This window comes from Tachypleus tridentatus, chromosome 11, assembly GCF_004210375.1.
Source record: "Tachypleus tridentatus isolate NWPU-2018 chromosome 11, ASM421037v1, whole genome shotgun sequence".
NCBI lineage: Eukaryota > Metazoa > Arthropoda > Merostomata > Xiphosura > Limulidae > Tachypleus > Tachypleus tridentatus.
In genome coordinates this window covers 99,324,348-99,342,407 of record NC_134835.1, presented here as the reverse complement: position 1 = coordinate 99,342,407, position 18,060 = coordinate 99,324,348, and positions in this window count along the sequence as shown.

Sequence of the window (18,060 nt, the reverse complement as noted above, 5' to 3'; positions counted from 1 at the left end):
GATACTCGTCTATATAAATAATACTTTGTTTCTTGTTCTTTGTACTTTGATGTCTTATCACGAAATAGCACATCAGTTAGTCAGGTTTCAGACTACAGTTTGCTGTCAGACTAATTTCTCTACATCTTATGTTTTCTCTTCTAGGATGTCTACAACATCTCTCAGTATAAATGATTGATATAAGTCAGTATTTCTCAGTTGATATCACTTATCATGGTATTCTTAACGTATGATTTGTAATGAGTGTTTTTATTTTGTTTTTCTTATTGTTGTTTTCTAAAACATTGTTATTTTTATACATCGGTTTGTTACTCTGCTTAAACATAAATTGTTAAATTTTCTTTATTTCAGCCAATAAGATGTTTTTTTTTTGTTTTTTGTTGTTGTCAACATTAGACTTATTTCATCAGTAGTAACTTTCCAAACACATATTTTATGTTCTTATATTAACGGTGAGTAACTTACTATATATATATCGTTTTTTAATTTTTGATTGTGTTTTCGCAACGACGTAAAAACTCCAATAATTGCCTATAAATTGCAAAATCCACTGCGACATCTGGTGGGAGCTATGCTTTTGTTGTTACAAAAGTATATTTTTAGGCTCATAAAGAACACGTGGGATGCGAGAAATTGAAGAGTTTGTTTGTGAGTCGTAAGACATAACCCACATTTTTCTCAACAAATGCTCTCTTAATGCATGTCTTTCTTTGGTGCTAGTTTGTTAAACGACTGAAATTTAAAGTACCTTAGATATATGTTATTTGTAGATATATGTTATTTGTAGATATATGTTATTTGTAGATATATGTTATTTGTAGTTTTTTTTCTGAAATATGCTTACTTGACAAACGAGTACTATACAACAGTTTAACTTTTGATTATTGTTTGGTGTTTTATTAAACACAAACCACCCAGTAGCATAACTGCATGTCTGTGAACTTACAACGCTAGAAAGCGGGTTTTAATAGTCGTGGTAGGCAGAGTACAGATAGCCCACTGTGTAGCTTTGTGCTTACCTCTAAAAAAACTGTTAATCACAAAAGGTACAAAGTAGTACCTGTGCAGCAACCGCAGAGAGTTTCGAAACCAGTTTGTTTTTAGCTTTACAAGTCCTCAAATTAGCCTGAATTCAACTTTAACTCTCGGTTTATGAAAGCCTTTGTCAGTATAGAATATTTTTACTTGTATATAAAATATTAAAAATTCAACAAATATATTACAAAAATATCGCTTCCATCAAATTTTTGCAACATCTTACAAATACGGAAAGCACTTATAATACTTCTTTGTAAGATATACTGAGGATTTACTGTTCAGTTACTGATACATCCACACATACGTGAGTACTTAACTTGCTAGTTTTATCTTCAACATTTTTCTTTTATCTCTTTTAACAACCGCTACACATAAATTTCTACACAATTTTAATCTGTGGATAAGTAGATGTGATGTACAAGTCAGGACTTATATAAAACATGAAAACATTTTCCATTTATAGACCGAAAAGTATGGTACATTAGACAAAAATGAAACCAATCTATTTGTTTTTTTTCTTACAGTAAAGCCATATTGGGCTATCTGCTGTGTTCACCGAGAGGAATCGATTGGTTTGGTTTGAATTTCGCGCAAAGCTGCACGAGGGTTATCTACGCTAGCCGTCACTATTTTAGCAGTGTAAGACTATAGAGAAGGCAGCTACTCATCACCAACCACCGCCAACTCTTGGGCTATTCTTTTAGCAACGGATAGTGGGATTAATCGTAACATTATATAACGCTTCCATGACTTACCGCTGTCTCGGTGAAGAAATGGATATATAAATGAACATAGATTTAGACGATTTTACTATAAGAACATTGCTTTCAGCTATGTTGAGAGTGATGAAAAACAAACATAAACATTAACTCCAAAAACACGTTACTCTGTTTAAATATAAATATTTAAATCAGAAAATAAATTATGAAAAGTAACATGTTTAGAGTGAAATATACATGAAAATCTCCAAATATTTAATAAACAATAAATCTTCATATATTCCTCGCTGGTACAGTGGTAAGTCTACGCATTTACAACGTTAAAATCAGGGGTTCAATTTCCCTCGTTGGACTCAGCAGATAGCCCAGTGTGGCTTTACTATAAGAGAAACGCACACAAACATACATACACTCACATATATTTATGTTTAAAAGAACAGATTACATCATAGTAATTCCCTCTGAAACCTGAAAAGTGATTGCTATAGAAACTAGAGCTCGACATGGCCAGATGATTAAGGCACACGACTCGTAATCCGAAGGTCGCTGATTCGAATCCCTCTCATACCAAACATGCTTGCCTTTTCAGCCATGGGGGCATTATGATGTAACGATCAATCCTACTATTCGTTGGTAAAAGAGTAGCCCAAAAGTTGGCGGTGTTGACTAGCTACTTTCCCTCTAGTCTTACACTACTAAATTAGCGACGGCTAGCGCAGACAGCCCTCGTGTAGCTTTGCGCGAAATTCAAAAAACAAACGAAAGAATTATTGAAACTAATAATCAAACATTCTCATTTTATTCATTTATTTAATCAATATGGTCACAATGTCTTGGTTAGCATTATTTTAACTGATATAACTTTCGGGCGTAATTGTGTTTAATCTTTTATTACGCACATAATCGTATATTTCCCCCACTATGAATCTGTTTCATTTCCTTAGCATTATCTTCCCATTTAACAAGTTTTGTTTTACAGTGAATGAATGACAAACGTAAGCCTACTGTTTAAATGAAGAAACTGATAAAAGATTCAAGGTAAGCTAAATATATTGGGGCTTTGCTCCATATTCAAGACATGATGTTTCCTGAATCGGGAACAAGCCTGAAAGATTACGTTGAATGAAAATTGATACAATAAATTAAAGAAAACTATTATTCAAAACTATCGTCTTACGTTTTATTATCTTGTTCATTGTTACTATAGAGATAATTTATACTTTCGTTTCTACCTTCGATAATTCCCTTATCTTCAAGTATTTCTACCTATTTGCCTAAAAAAGAAGTTTCTTTTTGATTTTCTAGTTTCACATTTTCGACACTTGAAAAATTATTCAACTGCTATGTTTAACGTATTAATAGTTAAGACTATTTTAGAACTTGAACTCGTAAATATCAAATTCGTTTGATGAGTTATAACAGAAGTTGCACTGACATATGTCAATTTAGTTTGACGATTTGTAACAATATACTATACGCACTTAAGTTAGGTCCCACAAAGCGTTTTGTTTTAAGAATTAATAAAACCAAAATTAATGGTAAGCAATATTTTTATTTGTGTCTTTTGAGGTTCATACATCATACAGGGTTGAAGTCTACATAGTACATAATTCTTCTCGTGATTCATGGCTTACGCACGTTACACTGAGTAACAACAGTACAAGCTTGAACGTTAAGCGTCCTTAGGATGGCATTCATTGTATACTGACTAAGTGAAGATAACACACTACTGTAGGTAGTGCTAGTGGTTAAAATCGGTTAAATTAAATTTAAATTGTCCCCAACTGGCAAAGCAGAATGTTTCCAGACTTACAACTCTAGAAACCTGGTTTCGATACCCGTGGTGACCAAGCAGTGATAGTCCATCGTGTACCTTTGTGCTAATTACAAATAAACAAATATATCGATTGGACTTAACTGACTACTTTTATGAACTGCGTAAAGTTCTTTCATCTGCATATCTCAAGTCAGTTCCTCATGGCAACAATGGACAATCATTGAGGTAACTTCTACAATGTACAAGAATGTTGATTCTGCAAAGATATCAATCCTTACTAGTCCAGTAGCCAGGAGATATACCTTGCAAACAAATCTCCAGGCTAAGTTATTAGTGATTTTGGTAGAGGAAATAATTACAAAGATAAAGATGCTCAGACAGCATCTTTGAAGATTTTGGGATATATTTAAGATGACATCATATACATGAAACCGCATATACTCGTGAGTTTTAGTCCAATTTTCCTTCTAAATTATTCTTTTTCCAGTGTTTTTATTGTCACGAAATTTATCAAGAAAGATAATACTACATTAACATTACAATCCAGTTAAATTTTACAAATTAAATCCAATATGGCACTCAGCACTAAGTTTCTCAATTAACAATGTGCTTACATGATACACGACACTCTGCAGAAACTGTTTCTTGTGCATAGCGCTTTGTTTTACGATCCATTCCAAGCCTAAAATCATATCACATTAGTCTAAATTAGTTAACACTTGACTAAGTTGAGAATGAACAAAAATGTAACACAAAAGACCGCACATTTTATTGTCATTATTTATAACTGTCCACAGACTGGTCTGATTTCTTGTTTATCTTTGTTTTCTTCGTTGTCTCTGTCGGATGTAACAGATTTTATGACATGTTCATTGATTGGGGTGTTACAGTGGGATATAGTTGTTATGCAGCTCTTGCAAGATACGTTGCATATAACGACAGATCGATGGCATGGAACCTCCGGCTTGAATAAACCTCATTATAATGCGTAAGCAACACAATATCCTCGAGACTGTAGCTGATCCAGTCAGGATGTTAACGAGCAATCCAACTGGCACGAGGGTTTTGGTGGAAAATAGATAATTACAACAGAGTATGGGACTCGGCAGAGGCGGCTCTGACACTAACGACGCTCTCCATAAGTGCGCTTGGTAATGTGCGTGTCTCACAGGTAGCTTAAAGGCCTCTAATGTAAGTGAAAAAACGGTAATTTAAAAGACATTGACTGGTTACATTTTGTCTTATACTACCAGACATTGAAGCTTGCATCAGACTTGGTTCCACTACACTTACTTCCGTTGCAGGCTGTCATGAGCTCAGTACCCGCTTTCGTCATAGTCTCCATACTTGTCTGGTCATTTCCTATTGATGGTGGCACACGTTTCAATACTATAAGTTGAGTTACACTGTCACATCCGGTTAGTACATGTCGCACAATATCCTCGTGATTTTTTACTGTGACATCAGAATTAGTGGTAATTTTCCTGTAAATTGTGTTTCACTGGCATAATTCAGTGCTTTGTGGAAATACGGGATAAACAGTCAGCCTGAGTGTTGAAACTGAGCAGAGTGACATATTAGCATAGCCAGTGCATGCGAGGATTGCAAATCATTCAATAACAAAATATTTTCAACATAATTATCAATTATATTCTGAATCAGTCTAAACCTGGCAACAGAAAGTGCACGCCTATTGCTATTTTTTACAACACCTTGAGCGCGAACGACTAAAAGCGCAGCATCCCACCATAGAAACATGTTGCTAAGGAGGCATAACACATTTGATTCTTAACCATCATTTCTCATATTTTTTCCACCATCGTAGCTTTGTGCGTAATTGCATTGGTAATCACGTCTTTAATTCGATATGCAGACACAATATTGTCCAACTTTGTACTAATATGTGACAGGAAGAATACAAGTGTCTCACCACAACGATCACGGGCAACAACTTTACAAGTTTTGATACTGTAATTTGTTGTATTGGTTTGGTTTGTTTTGGATTTCGCGCAAAGCTACACGAAGGCTATCTGCTCTACCCATCCCTAATTTAGCAATGTAAGACTAGAGAGAAGGCAGCTAGTTATCACCATCCCCAGCCAACTCTTGGGCTACTCTTTTACCAACAAATAGTAGGATTGACTGTCACATTATAACGCTCCAACGGTTAAGAGGGCGAGGACGTTTGGTGTAACAGAGATTCAAACCTGCGCCCCTCGAATCACGAGTCGAGTGCCTTAACCACCTAGCCATGCTGGTCCAGTTTGTTGTATTATATTCAGTATCTTTTGCTTCATGAACTACCTGATTGGCTACTGACTTGGAAATGGCACATTAAACACCTGTTTCCTCCACTCAATTGGCCAATTATAAAGTTCGAGATTTGAATTCCAGCTAAGATACAATTATTACCAAAGAGAGTTTATAATTCCTCAACCAGCGCGTGTCTTTGTAAGTTTACACCATTTATTTTTCTGTGTAAAGCTAAAGTATTTCCACGAAAGATCATAAGCGATCTGTGATGTTTCTACAGTGCCAATGATTTTGTTAACTAATATATCATTATGCTTCTTGGAAGTTTAAGCACTTTCATCTCTTTTGAGAGCCATAAATGCTGGCTTACAATTTCCTTGGTAATGGCCATCGGCAGTATGGAGGTTTATAAATGACCCACACACAGGTAGTTCCACTTCTTAAACACATTTATATGTTCGTTTGTTACTTTGAGTTTAAAAGCAAAATTTGAACATATTGCTACTCAGATTAGTTCCCTTAAATGGGGGTCATTGGCTTATCGTTCTTTTTATTTAATGAATTGGTTGATTTTATACTTAGAACAGAGTGTTAGTACAAACTCCCTTTAACAGGAGATCTTATAAAGTTCATCTATAGCAGCTGCAGCCTCCAAATCAGTTGGTGGCTCATCACTACACTCAACATTGGCCATTACTATGCGGTTGATGGACTTCGCCCCACCCAGTTATAACTCAGCATTTCCTGTTATGGTGCACGTATTTGAAAGAATAGCTAATTATCGCAGAATGCTTTAACTTATCTGAAAAATATACTCTAAGTACAGTTTCACCTAATTGACAACTATAGTATGCACTATTATACTTGTTATTATAATATATATCACTTGAGTGAGTTCTCCAGATACATTTTACGACCAATAAAATATTTGAAAAGATATATTACGTTAAAAACTTCAAGTAAAAACTGACGACTATGCTTAGCTTTTGTTTATGGCGGCCATCTTGCAATACTCAAGAATGATGGCTGGGCATCAATCATATTATGACTGTACACAGCTTACCCATACCAAAATCAACAACAATCAGGTTTGGAGGTGTTCTTTATTGAAAACAAATGTTCGCTTGGCTGCTGAGAGTCAGAAATAAGAGCTTGTTATAATCATTAAATATATCGAAGAAGACCATATACTGGAGTTTATCATTTAATACTGGTAGCTTCGAATCGAAATGGTGTTCGTGAAAAATGTTTCTTTATCTGTGTTTTAAGTGCCAATAGTTTCGAATTATTACACTATGTAACAAAATTTTTACTTTTATCTTGTTCCTGGACAGAAAGTGTTATTTCCCAATTGCTTAGGCCTAAAGTAAACGGAAAAGACCTATTCTTCTCTTCAAACTTTGCTTTTGTGACCTGGGAGCGAATAATGAGAACATGATTGGAGACTATATTTGGGATTGATACGTGAAAGTGATTTACATTACAGTCACAAATCTCTAAAACTACTCACTTCTAAACGTTTTTGTATAACTTTAGTATGAATACATGTAAATCTTGATTCATATGTTGTTTTATTCAGAATTTATGTGAATAAAAATGTACAAATTTGCCCGTTTTTACATATAAAATAGGTTAATTTCTAAATTTAATTATCCAGGTCACAAAAGCAAAGTTTGAAGGGAAACTTTGCCATTGATCAAAAGTCCAAAGATGTTTAATACTTTATTCATAAAAATACGTATCTGTTTTCAAATTGTTTAAACCTAGCTTTCTGTATAATTATTTTATATTTTGTAACGTATAATACTTCATTGTTAATTTTGAAACAATAAAAGTATGTCAGATTAAGAGTTTTAATATTTTAATCACATTATTCATTACTCGTTTAAGACAGGTTTACAAAGAACAAAATGTATGATAACATTTAATCAATGCTATCTGTTACATTCGGCTGTTAACGAGAACATTTGTAGAGTAGACTGGTTCAGTTACTGTGTATTGAGTCTTAGCGTTGAAACAACAAACAAAATATTATTTGTATAATGGATCATGATTTGCCGGCACAGGCTTTAATACAACATTCATAATTTAAACCTTTGTAATTTGTTTTCTTTCATTGGCTGTATCAGCACGTGGTGTTCTTCCTTTCAAAGGCATATTTTGAAACTTATCACTCATGCCACATTGTACTGATGCTAGGCTTAGTAACCAAACTATACAGACACAACGTTTTTCACACAAAACACTCTCTGCATTGACCTGTTTTTACAGTAGTAGTCGTTTTTCGTTGTAAGGCACACTACTAGAAGATTTAAATTACTTATTATTATAGGAATATAATTATCCAAGATCCACACTGATATTTAGTGGTTTTGAAACTAGAGTTAATTTGCAAACAAGCCATTTTAAAAAAAATGGGATGGACCTTCAAAAATGTGTTCAGATTTACAAAATCTTCGTCCTTGAAATATTTGTGGAAAATACATGTTTAATTTTATGTTTTCAGATTTCTGGTGTTGAAAGTTTGTTGTTTATTACACATGCTGAGAAACGAATATTGAGTTAATGAAATCACTGATTTATTATCCAGAGACCGTAATTAGTTAACATGGAAAAACAAACAGTATTTGTAAGGAAGTTTTGTTGTCAGTAATTTTAATGTTTCAAAAGATTAGATATGAATTTTAGCCCGTGGTGCTTTCAGACAAGACTGATATCTTCCAGGGAGAGAGAGAAGACAAGTCTGTTTATTAACGAGATATTCGACAAGATTTTTATTGCGAAATAATTCTAAGCTCTCTGACTACTGAAGTTTATTATAAATAAAGATTGAATAGACACATACGATTAGAAAAAATATTTATTTAAGACAAAACAATTAAGATATATACTTAGCTGTCCACTGAAGATTTGCCTTTACTGACAGGTTAACCATAACTCGGCGATGTCGACTTCAAATTGCATCTGTCAAGATCGTATTCCAGATTGAACAATTCTCAGGTCAGTTACTTACGTCGTTAACGTAAAGCTTACCCAGAGTCACTAGTGCTACAGAAACGACTGGACATTACCTCTAGAGGTCACCTGACCACTAATAAAAAATACACCTGTCTAATTTCACATATCATAGATTACCTTAAAACTTTATTTATAGCAAGAAAGCAAAAGGTGGTATGTAGTTGAATGACATAACACAATTTAATTACTTTCTTGACGGACGTGATATGAGAATCGTACAAAATTACAAAATTGAATAATGTCTGTTTATATATATATATAGGGAGATAGAAAAAAACATAATGAATTCATATACGAGAAACTCTGAGCTTCAGGTTTCCATCATTAATGATGGTATTCATATAAAAATTATATCACTTTAATAACACTTTCAACAAGTAAACCCAGTTTCATCACTTTCATATTTCTTGGATATGAATTTGATTTTGCTACTGATGAAAACGGATTAATTTTATAATTTGTCCTTATAACGTGAAGTACCAACTTTTTACGCTAGGCGTTTATTTACTAACATGAGCCCTATTAAGTAAATAGTTTAGAAGTTATACATGATGAGAGCAGTGTAATTTTAATCACCCATCACTTCTGTATTCCTATCAAGGCAGGACCGGCATGGTCAGGTGGTTAAGGCACTAAACTCGTAATCCGTGAGTCGTGGGTCCAAATCTCCGTCACACCAAATATGCTCGCCCTTCCAGCGTTATAATGTTACAGTAAATCCCACTATTCGTTGATTAAAAAGTAGCCCAAGAGTTGGCTGTGGGTGGTGATAACAGCTGCCTTCCCTCTAGTCTCACACTCCCACATTAGAGACGGCTAACGCAGGTAGCCCTCGTGTAGCTTTGGGCGAAATTCAAAACAAACCAAACCAATCTTCTCAAAGCGTAAAATAAATATTACCCACACAAATAAAATAGGTAGTAAATCGCGTTCTGTGGATGTTTCGGACACATCATATTTTGTTCAGAATTCACAGAAGTATTTTACTTTGTTTCTCGAAGAACAAGCAAGCGTGCTTTTAAAATCGTAAACCTAGATGCATATTCCAGTATCTCATTTAAACTTTCAAAAACATTCCTAAAATTAACATAAAACAAGCATTGTAATATGTAAGTTTTAACAGAATTGGATCGAACTCTAAACGATTATGACTTTTTTTTTCTCATTTTAAAAAAAAAGTTACTTTAATCGTTTAAGAATATCGAATAAAATATATACGTATTTAAACTTTTTCATATCCTTTTATGCGCGTGTATTTCACGTTTCGAACAAACTTTTATATTTGAATATTGATGAGGAAGTTATACAAAGTTAAACCGTTTTATATACATTTTATCTTTACGGTCTTCCAATCTTTTTTAGCTTAGTTTTCATGCGTTTCATAAAATCTCTATTTATGAGAATATAATACTCTCACATTTTGTGAAGTGAACCATTACAAAAAAACACTGATTTATTGCGTTGTTGTACTGAGTCGTGTCGCCTTCTCTGCGCTGGTTTCACATACATTGACTTTGATCAGTAATTTACACACTGTGAGTTATTCTAAGAACGAATAACATAATTTAATGATTTGCAAGTTAAACATATTGAAAGTATGACAGATATAATTTAAACAGCATTTTATCACTGAAGATTATAGCATCGTTTATCTGTGCTCAGAATTTAGAAATCAATGGTTTAAAATATTTTTCAAATCTTCTGAGTATTTTGTTAAACCATAATAGTAATTAAGTTGTATATTTTTACTTCCAACATTGGGAAATGTTTGTGCATGTATAATATGTATGTTTATATATAGTGCTCTATCTGACAAAGAAACGAATCTTTAATCACGATATATATATATATTTCTTTTTTTGTTTAAAGCAGCGTTACGTAATAAATTACAGTAAGGTGACCCACGGTTTATCACAGGAAAACAGTGAGGTGTCCCACGGCGTTCCACAGGAAAGTCTAAAGGCTTATGACTCGAAAAATCAAGTCTCATTACCAATATTGGGCAAAGCTCAAGCAACCTATGTCGAACACCAGTTTTCACTTCGTTTAAATTCTTGGATTTTCATTAAACGCGCTTACAAAGAAACGTAACAGAACCAGTTTCAATATATTAACTGTTGAACAGTGATGCTACCAAATACCGAAAATGTATAAGAAAAACATATAATAACCTTACTTTGGACAGTAAAATACATATATACTTTTTTGACGCATAAAACTTGTTTTTTTTTCTTTTTTTGTGGTAAAGAGTGCCTTGTCTAGGGATTTTTCTTTACATTACTGGTTTCGAGATCAAACTTACTTACATTACAGATATCCTTTAAACGGATTACCACCCCACTCGTTTTCGGTTTTAAAGGTGAATGAAAAAAATGAACTCGGTAAGCTTCATAAAGCTAAAGAACACATTTCTGAAATACTGTAATTTCCTAAACACGCTATTTAAATAAAATGAGAACCTATAGTATATTCGGAACTAACTGGCTCAAACATCGTTATTCACTTCATTATGCAATGCATTTTCTATTGATTATTTGATTACTTTGAATGTATCGTGATTATGAGCATTTATAATGGTTCTTTTTACACGTTTTACAGAAATGTATATTTATATATTTTCCAGAAAACAGTATGGCCAGGCGTGGCCTAGTAATTATTGTACTTGGAATGTGGATCCGAGAGCTCATGTTTTGCAGCCTTTTGGCTCACAAACGTGATATGTACTGGTAATGGGCGAGATGGTCTAATTCAACTATTCAGAGAGAAAAGAGTAGTCCCAGGTTTGGCGGTGAGTGTTGCTGACTAATGCCTTTTCTCTACGTTATGATTTTAGAATTATGGATGATGACGTGCAACTAAACTAGTCCATTGTCTGAGGCAAACGAAGAAAGAGCATACGTAGCGCCATCTATGCATAATTGTAAATTGGTTGTTGAAATAATAGAAGTAAATCACAATTTTTCATTTTATTATTTGCAAATTATTAAATTTATATATTCTGTAACTTTATTGAATACTTATACTTTATTCAATACTTATTGAACCGAAAATTTTTAATATAGTTTATGCTAAGACAGACAAAATTATAACACATAAAATAGTGAAACTTTTTAGACGTGCTTGTTAAATGAATAAAATGATTTGTAGTATCTCTTTGGGCTTAGTAAGTTATAGGAATGCGCTTCACAAAATATGCAAATTTGATCAATCATTTCCTTCCGTTATAATTAATAAAAGCTCAGATAGAGGAAAACACGCTTTCATTATTCGACTCCAGTGAATAATAACCTAATGAATAACGTTTAAAACGACAAAATTATTACAAAAGGAAGAAATAAAAGATTAACTACGGGAATGCTAAAAAATATTGTAAGTTAAAAATAAATATTTCAGATATGAAATAATGACTTATTCAGGTCACTTAAGTCACTATTAAGCTCTAATACTCGGGATTCTTAATATCATGAGTAGGTTGTGGTTGATTTAGCTTGTTTTCTAAATATATATGGTTCGTGGTATGTATATTTTCTTTGCACAATTAAAATCAAAAGTCTGTTTTCATGTTTCCATTTTTTATTATTCTAGAATACTGGATTTACTTCCGCAAAGCCCCTAAAGTGTCGTGTTTCAAGAGTAAATAAAACTAAAATTAGGAGTAACAAATATTTTCATTTCTTTTGAAGCTCATATGTCATTCTTTGTTGCAGCCTACAGAACGTATAATTATTCTCGTGATATAAGGCATAAAGCAAGTTTTACTGACGTCATGACAGTACAAACTGCAATGTTAAGCATTATTTATGTGACGTTATTTTATGCTTACTAACTGAATGACAGACAACACACTACTGTACAGTGGTATGAATAATTAAAACACCTTACCCGTACAGACATAAATGTTCAGTAGAGTCGTTATAAATATTTGCAGAAATCGTTTTGAAACACTAGTGAAACATTCATTAACAACTTTATTTACTGTCGTAATTAATCTTCTGGAATGTTATTATATTCTAATACGTACCGCTTATGCAATAAAAGGTTGGTGTGCAAAAACCGTTTAATAAAACATTTTTACTGTATGTTTGAATTTTGACCACAAGAGGGCTTTTTTCAGTATCGGTTCTAATTTCGGCTAAAGGTCAAGCAGCTAGTCAACACCATCTACTTTCAACTTTTAGATACTTCTTTCAACATTGATAGTGACATTATGATTTCCCCATGACTGATGGAGTGGCCATATTTGGTAAGTGATTCGGACTCCTAAGTTAACTGGAAGTTTAATATTCCAACCACCAGTATGCCATGTAGTTGACGTAATGCCTATAATAACAAGGGTTAAAATTACACTCAACGAACTCGCCAACTGGACTCTCCTTGACACTACCGGAAAACTGTATGGCTTCAGAGGTCATCTATTTACTGTGTACGTAGTCCTTTTCTTTCCATGATCTATAAAAATTGAGGTAACTCACATTCACCTTCAATGTATGGCGTATGTTATCAAGAAAATACCATATTTTTTTATTTCTGCTTCTACACTTTTCATGAGAATAAAAAAGGTTATATTACCTACTAACATTTGACTGTGTCTGCCACTTCAATTTCAATTATAGCTCTTGTGGAGGCCTCATGTGGTTACTTTATGTCATTACTAGTAACAGTAGAATTTCATTAAACATCCTATTATTTCCATTAAATAGATAATCTGATAAAAGTCTCACACGCCCTACCCTCGTTTTTATATGGAGATACGTTACGGACAATATCGACTTTATCTGAATTTTTATTTATCAGAAAATTAGAAAAATACTCGAATTACGTGTAATAAAGGTATAATAAGTGCAGTTTTAAGTTACGAAAGTTCCAGAAACAGATTCTGAGACCTTGAGATTTTTTTCTCTATATGAATTATGTTTTAAATATATCAGAAGTAATTAATTATTTGGAGATTGTAATACGTTTCGTGTTATTCTTTTGTTGAAAGCCTAGTTTGGTATTAAAGAACAAATCGATAAAGTTATAATCTTAGATTTACTGTATGGTCGAGCTTAGGTTATTGTTAATACACAAAGGACTTGTGTTTTAACAGTATTGTGTTCTAATAATACGTATTACTACTTCTGGAGAGTCATACGATGTTAGGCCTAACTTTACACGCAGACGATAATTGAGTATGTCAATAATAGATGTGTACGAAATAAAATAAAAAATAGCTTATTTATCTGTTACATTGTAGGATGATACAGAGTGCGAAGTAGTAATTTATATGTTTGGAAAATCGTCAATTTAAAAGTAGTTACAAAGCAGGCTTAACTGACACAAGCAATTTGGAACTCATTTTGAATTTTTAAATTATTCATCAAAAAATCTACAATTTGTATAACAAAAACTCGTAGTTGCAGATTAAGTGGGAAGTTGGGAAAGTTCCTTGTATTCAACACAGGCTTAGTAATCCCCAGATTTCAGGTGAAGGAACATGGAAAACCAGTAAAGAATGTTACAAAAAAGTAATAGATAATACCTAATAGATTGAATAAAATTAAAATCAGATACTAAAACCAATCAGTTACATTAACAAAGTACTATTGGAGACGCACAATATTCATATGAGACTTATTCCATATAGATCAATATTTATGTTTATTGTATATTAAGAAAAAAACACGTAATTAGACAAGTTTAAGGTTGATACAGTTATGGAGGTAAAAATATATCCAATCATGGACAAATGATAAATTTTTGAATGACGAGGCATCTTCTCTGAAACTTTCAGCTTCAAAGGTTTTGAACAATATTTCTCAGACAGTTGAATAACGACATAATGCATCACTCCAATGATTTCTTGAATTTTATCTCATATATTTGTTCTTCAGGTATTTTGGGTCTAAGAAAGATATATAGCGTAAATAATATAAATATTCAAATGTAATAAAAACTACCAGACAACCTTGTTCAAATTTAATAAAATATTAACCTTGTAACGAATGTGTGTAGACGTAGCTTTATGGTAATCCTTGTCGACGAATATCAGTTAGTCTTAACACAAAAGCGTCAAGGTGGATTATAGGCTTGTCACCGGAATTATGAAGGTTACAATAATGTAACGTATGACCAAATAGATTTTTTGCTGCTATTCCGGATGTCTGAACATTATTATAACATACAGTAATAATGGTATCAAAGAACATGAACCTCACAAATCTCATCGTGTTTAACGTTAATGGGTTTCTCATGAACTTCATGTAAACCTTTTATAACATCTCAAATAGTCATATTGCTTTTGCTGGAATGTAATAAAGTTCAACACAAACACCAATAATTTGTTTGGATGCTTTTCTTACAGTTTATTCCACAGTGAATTTTTCATCATGAATTTTTGGTTCATAACTAGATATTGCATTAGTTGATTAGTCACCTATTGAAATACCTTTTCTTATATTTAAAATCTTTCAAAACAGGGATTTCACTCCTTATCATTTGTCTGTTTGTTTTTTGAATTTCGTACAAAGCTACTCGAGGGCTATCTGTGCTAGCCGTTCCTAATTTAGTAGTGTAAGACTAGAGGGAAGGCAGCTAGTCATCACCACCCACCGCCAATTCTTGGGCTACTCTTTTACCAACGAATAGTGGGATTGATCGTCACGTCATAATGCCCCCACGGCTGAAAAGGCAAGCATGTTTGGTATGAGAGGGATTCGAATCAGCAACCTTCGGATTACGAGTCGTGTGCCTTAACACGCTTGGCCAAGCCGGGCCGCTTCTTATCGAAGAAGTTATAAATTTCATACCACTGAACATACAGATTTTTCTTTTCATATAATCTGAAAATATTTTTAAAGATGGGAGTATATACCTGAAGCTTGTTTTTTGTTTGAAATTAAGCACAAAGCTACACGATGGGCTATCTCTGTACTGCCCATCAATGGCATCGAAACCTGGTTTCTAGTGTTGTAATTCTTCAGACATTTCGCTGTGCAACTGGGGAAGAATTATCTGAAGAATCGAAACAATTTGATATTGGTGTTAAGAAATCTAATTGGCTTGTATCTTAAAATTGAATACAACACTCGAGTCTTTAGTTTAGCTTGAATTTTAAAACAATCAGTGATTTCTTAAGCAGTCTTGTATAATGTTGGTTAAGAGACATATTTGGCAAGATGGCATAATCACTTATACCGCAATTTGAATGTGTTATTTTAAAACGATTTTGAATAAGAATAGAAAACAGCAAATCACGTGAAAACCACAGACAATTCGATGTCGTAGTGAAACGGTAAGTAGCAATTCTATATTTTGACATTATTTTGTGCTATTTATATAGGAAGTGTGATACGGTCGAAATTGATCACTTTTTGGAAGGGTATATAAGAGTTTAAACCTTTCTAAAATATTTACAAACACAAGTCATAAACATGTGTTCATACTGAGGATTTAGAAATTCCAAGACAGGGTTTTTCTGTGTTGCTGTTAGCATAGGAAAACAAAGGAATATGGATGAGTTTAGGAAAAGGACCATCGAGGAAAAGACTTGCAACAAGTCATAACTCAAGTCATTGTAAGCGAAAATAAATGATGTGCTTTGGACATGAGAGCCTTAGAAAAAAGCCTTTCGCAATGAAAATTATGTATTTACTGCTCTAAAGTACAGATCAAAGTATGTTACACACAGCTTAAGCACCTAAAATGTTCAGTATTAGTATTAAACGTACAGAACTACGTCTGTATAAAATCAAAGCCGTATTGAGGACAAACTATTTATGCTAAGGTACTATGTGTCGTCGTAAATGGAGTCTCAGTGATTAATGTTCCAATATGGTGCAGCATACGCGCACAGTAATTGGACTCCATAAAAGTGTCTGGTGCAAGAGTGTCAAGGAACACTTTTGTGAGATAGAACATGATTGGACGTAGCAACATGGATTGGAACGACTTGGTGTGACTTTCTTAAATGGTATTTTGAAAATAGAAACTAACAATAACTTAAAAGGAGTCACAGTGATCAGTATCCAACATGACGTAGCACAGCATTTGATCTGAATAAATGTGTGCGTAATAGGATTTTACCTCAGTGTCGTTTAAAAGTTCAGCAAATCGGGAAACTGTGGCTTAAGCTTTCCAGTTAGTATCTCAAGGATGACTTACAGAGAATTCTGGAACACTGAGATGACCAAAGCATGTCCTACTGGATAACGTTATTAGAGAATGAACCTTATATTTCATGGTTTGAGACTCGTTCCAAAAATTTCTTCTGCATTTTAGAGCTATGCGTGCACAATAAGAGTAGTGGTCAAATTTCACTATTTACTCAAAAAAGATGGCTGTTATACTATCAGGTGAAGTAAGCGCTTTAGATTAGGACGAAAATATCGAAAACGTTAATTAACTTAGGATTCTATGGACCAGTTTTTTTCGAAATTAAATTAATTAAATGTAACTAAAGCTTTGCAACCGACCATGAATCGTATCTGTTTTGTAACAGAGTCTGTTATCATTTATAAAATAATGATCTGCGGATAACAAAAATAACTCTGAATTGTATAAATATATACAGTTAATATTCATTAACCTTAAGACTAACGAATTTCATTTCACTCTTCACACTTACAGCATAACCAATGCTATAAGATCCCACTATAATCTTTCATATCTTATACAAAACTCATGTACAACCATCTTTTCAAATCTATCGCTGACAGATCGCATCATTCAATACTATAAGATCCCACTATAATCTTTCACATCTAATATAAAACTCATGTACAACCATCTTTTCAAATCTATCGCTGACAGATCGCATCATTCAATACTATAAGATCCCACTATAATCTTTCATATCTTATACAAAACTCATGTACAAACATCTTTTCAAATCTATCGCTGACAGATCGCATCATTCAATACTATAAGATCCCACTATAATCTTTCACATCTAATATAAAACTCATGTACAACCATCTTTTCAAATCTATCGCTGACAGATCGCATCATTCAATACTATAAGATCCCACTATAATCTTTCATATCTTATACAAAACTCATGTACAACCATCTTTTCAAATCTATCGCTAACAGATCGCATCATTCAATACTATAAGATCCCACTATAATCTTTCATATCTTATACAAAACTCATGTACAAACATCTTTTCAAATCTATCGCTGACAGATCGCATCATTCAATACTATAAGATCCCACTATAATCTTTCATATCTTATACAAAACTCATGTACAACCATCTTTTCAAATCTATCGCT